Below are 5,055 nucleotides of genomic sequence, written 5' to 3'. Positions count from 1 at the left end.
TATGCAAATGTGAGAACTCCCTTATGAACATACCAAACGTGAAAACTTCTTTCTGTTGTTGCAATAATGACAGTGGTAATAATAATGACTGCAAATTATTATAGGTCAACATTTTGATAAACCCTCCACGTAGTTTATGTCATTTAATTCCTATAACTTTATGGGGCAGTAACTATTAAACCTTGCGGCATAAAGATTTTAAGTTACTCTTGCAGTGGCCAGAGTCCAGGTTTGAAATCGGATTCTTCTGACTTCAGAGTCCATGCTCTTAAAGCCTGTTCTACAGTCCCTGATTTTCATAAATTATTCACTTCGTGTGATTCTCCTTGCTGCAAAATGATCACAGCACCCATTCTAACCTTACTCAGACATGAGAGAATTCAACTTTCTTTAGGAGAGGTACCTCCACCTGAGGCCTTTCTAGGACATACCTCTGCCTTACCGGGAACCTGAACAGGAGAACTGGGTTTATTGTCCCTCTAATTTTATTCTTCAGATGTCAACCATGTCTTTGGACATAAAAGAGAAGGGACTTTTGAAATAATTTCCAAGGACTTCCGATCTTTTTCACTTGCTAGAACTTTCAAGTACTAAGATGTGAATTGTGTGTCGGATTCTCAAATCAGATGTAAAAGCTATGAACATCTCGAACAGCTTTCAAGATCAAGTGGAGAGGCTAGATATATTTGAAGGGGAAATATCATGTATTCAATTTTAATATTGGAATTCAAGTTATTTAAACGTAGCTGAGGTGGTTAGTCACAAGGTTTGTGTGTGGAAAACAGATGAAAATATTGAGTCCATTTTAATACTGAGAACATACGGACTAGCTGGAAAATTTAATGGAGGCATCTTTCTCCTGGTTTTCTTCCTTGTTATTATATTTCAAGCAACAGCTCTGTCCTGCCAAGTCATCATACTACACTGAATTTAGAACTCGTATGGGCACATGCTTTCAACAGAAAGATTCCCTTACCATAATATTAGTAATTTCAGGCAGCTTATTTGAATGTCAGTGGAAATTTAGGGTGCCCCAACAATATATTGATTTCCAAAAGTAGAAATGTGGTTCTAATATAACCGCTTGCAAATATTACTGCCGTTCTCTCTTGGTCTGTATTTATTTTTGAAAAATGAAAATGATAGTTTTATTTTAGCAAGAGCAAGTATGGAAATCTTTAATTTAAAAGACAGTGGTAAATCTCGTGTAATTGCTTCAGCATTGAATTTAACACTGAATTTTCCTTGTGAACTCATGTATTTAAATAGATGGGTAGAGTAAGAGTCTCAGGGAAAGTTTTTGGAGATGAACTGTATTGTCCCCATTTATCTAGTAAGAGAGAGGGTGGTGATTACGAAGGGAGGCGATGTAGGTACCCTTGGCCCGACAGAAACGCACTCAGCAGAAGACAGGAGGGAGGGTACTCATGGGAGAAGGGAGAAATTCAGGAACTAAATGTGAAAACACATTCACTGTTGAGGAAGAGGAGAGATGTATAAAAGCAATATTTCTCTGAGCATTTGCTATATAGCTCAGCCCAGACAGAAAGTCAATACCAATTGCAAAACTGGCAGAGGTTACACGGTAATCGGAGAGCAGTTGGTTTTGCATTTGCACGGGTCTAAGAAGCTTTATTCTGCTACAAAATAACACACTTTTTAAAAGTGGTATGTCATTTTAAAAATAATTATTTAAAAAAGCATTTTTTCAAAACATAAATCATTTTCTTTTAATCAATAAAGCAAAGCCTTTTCATAGGAGAAAATGTACAAAGAGGTATAAGAAGAAATAAAAAAAAATAATAACCATTTAAAACCTATCTTCAGAGATACACAGTGTTAAGACTATTGTGCCTCTTCTGAAATGCACGTGTGTCCATATAGGTATGTGTTTGTGTGAGTGTACATGTTTATATAAAGCATGAGTTGGGACCCTGGGTGGCTCAGTCAGTTAAGCAGCTGACTCTTGATTTCAGCTCTGGTCATGATCTCAGGGTTGTGGGATTGATCCCAGCACTGGGCTCTATGCTGAGCATGGAGCCCGCCTGTCCCTTTCCCTCTGCAACTCCCCCGCTCACACGCATTCTCTCAAATAAAGACATAAATAAAATCTCTAAAAACGCAAAGCACGAGTGGAAACAGAAATGTATACAATATTTTATAATTTGCTTTCTGTAAGTATGTTGAGAATATTCTTCCCTGAGCTATTTTTCCGTTCAAATTTGATGTCTCTCTGTAGAACAAACAAGAATAATTCAAATTCTGACCAGTACAGGACCACATTTGTTCTGGACCAAGGAAGTGGATGGAGATGCTGAAAAGACATAAACCTTAAGAGGGAGAAATCTTGTCGTACTAGGTTCATTACCATAAGGAATAAAGGAATGCTCGGCAGAGCAGAAATATGTTATACCCACACTGGATTGTGATCAAAATCCAGAGATAATCGTTGTAAGGAATAAGACTCATTACTACAGCATCTCCTTCTTCACACATTTATCTAAAGAGCTTTCTTTTCTTAATATATAAGACACATTCAAAGCACAAACAGAAGACACACTCTCTGGGTATGAATCCTACACCCTAAGACTCAGTGTTCTCTTCTGTAAAATGGGAATAATTAAAAGGGTGATGTGAAACCAAGTGAGCTAAAGACTTTGGAATAGTGCCTAGTGTAATCCACATATTCCATAAATTAGGCTGTTACTGCTATTGTGGTTAGACTTTAAAAGTGATTATTGTATTCTGATTATTTGGAACTCTTCAACAAACTTTTTTCAAATAGAATTACCTTCCTCGGGAACAGAGCTGTAATTTAGTTACCATTGTATGCTTGGCTTCTCTCATGGCTATCTCATAATGGGGCACAAAAGCAAACAAGCAAAGAAAAATCCTCCTTGTACCTGACTTGTCCTTAGCCTTTAGTTCCTTCTACAAGCCCCTGATGAAGCCCTCTGATAAAGTGTTAAAGCAATTTACCCAGGGTTGGTTTCTGTTGTTAGTAATTGAAGAATACCAGTTGTTTCACTGACTCAGATGCCACCCCGCAGGCCAGAACAGATCTCAGTGTTCACTGAGGAGGAATGTTCAGAGGAAGCTATTTTGTTTTTTGTTTTTTGTTTTTAATATCTTTTTTAAATATTTTATTTATTTACTTGACAGAGATCACCAGTAGGCAGAGAGGCAGGCAGAGAGAGAGGAGGAAGCAGGCTCCCCACCGAGCAGAGAGCCGGACATAGGGCTCGATCCCAGGACCCTGGGATCATGACCCAAGCTGAAGGCAGAGGCTTTAACCCACTGAGCCACCCAGGCACCCCCGGAAGCTATTTTGTTAATTGGTCAGTTCCTAGAGAATATTTTCATATAACGACCGCGTTTCCTTCAAGATGGACCTCAATGGTGGGAATGTGAAAAATGAAAATTCAGGTAATGAATCCATTGTCATGAAGACCCAGTCTCAGGGTTCCAAACTTCGTTTTAAGTTCTACTCACTGTGTATTGCTCAGCAAATCGTGAAGATTCTCAGTGCTCCATTTCTTCATCTATAAAATTGGGGAAATAATAATTCTGACCTCATAGAGTATTGTAGGCATGTAATGTGCTTAAAGGGTCACCAGAAACAAGAATTCAATCAATTCTGGGAATAGTGATACAAATAATGGTTAAAAAGAACAGTCTAGTCTCAGCACTACGTTAATTTGGTTCTCTAAAGGACAGTGTTCGTGAAGCTTGGGGAGGACCCTGAAGGAGTGGCCGTGTTCCTGAACCGCCAAACCACTCTGACTGAATTTCCCTCATTACGAATACACTTTAATTAAGGCTTAATTTTGTAGGTAACAAAACTAAATATAGTAGCCATTAAATTAAATTTGAGTGATTGAACTCTCCTGCTAAAGGGCAGAGTTTATGATACTGGCTTAAAACAGCACTGGCTGGATCCTCTTCCTTATTTAAGAGAGAAAATGGTAAAGTGAAGGATGTGTAAGGAACGCCGGTGAGTATCGGTGAAAAGAAAATGAAAATTGGAGTAATAATATTACTACCAGACAAAGCGAAATTAAAGAATAAGAGCAGTAAGCTGGATAAAAAGGGACAGTATGAGGCCAAAGGAAAAAGAGAGAGAGAGAAACCGAGAATCAAACTCTTAACTAGAGAGAATTGATGGTTCCCAGAAGCAGGGGTGGGGAGGTAGAGGGCACCAGATTAAACAGGTGATGTGGATTAAGGAGCACGCAGGCTCTGATGAGCACCTGGTGCTGTGTGGGAGTGATGAATCCTTACACTGTATACCTGAAATTAATATTACACTACATGTTATACTGAAAACAAAATAAGGTAAAGGGACATTAGGACATGTAATGACACACAATTTATGACATAGATATAACTAATACATCTGCATTTCCAGACAAGCTAACTAATATCTAAGTCAAAAACCATTTGTTATGAACAAAAAACTTAATAAAAAAGAGAATTATAGTAAGAGTTCAATAACCCTCAAAGAATTAAATAGATTAAATAAAAAATAAGACATAGAACTGATTACTAAACTTGCTTAATAAGTACACAAAGGTATTTTTATCCTACAAATAGAGAGTATTTCCTTTTTCTGTGTCCATAGACTATGTATAAAAACTACCCATTAAAAATACTTAATACTGGGGCACCTGGGTGGCTCAGGTCATAGTCCCAGGGTCCTGGGATCAAGCCCCACATCGGGCTCCCCGGGGAGCTTGCTTCCTCTTCTCTCTCTCTCTGCCTGCCTCTCTGCTTACTTGTAACCTGTCTGTCAAACAAATAAATAAAAATTAAAAAATAGTACTTAATACCAAAAAATATATTTTTAAAATCAGAACTCTATTTTTCAAGCTACTTAAAAAAATCATAATCGAATTCATGTACTCAACACAATAAGATATAGACAAAAGATGGTCAAAATAACATTATATTTAAAAATTATTATCTGAGATAATTCCTGGAATATGAACTTAAACGCAATCTAGAAAATACTGACACAGACGATATTTCATCCCCAAAACAGTGGTTTAATGAAAG

This window comes from Mustela erminea, chromosome 1 (assembly GCF_009829155.1).
Source record: "Mustela erminea isolate mMusErm1 chromosome 1, mMusErm1.Pri, whole genome shotgun sequence".
NCBI classification, from domain to species: domain Eukaryota; kingdom Metazoa; phylum Chordata; class Mammalia; order Carnivora; family Mustelidae; genus Mustela; species Mustela erminea.
Note: the sequence above shows the minus strand (reverse complement) of the source record.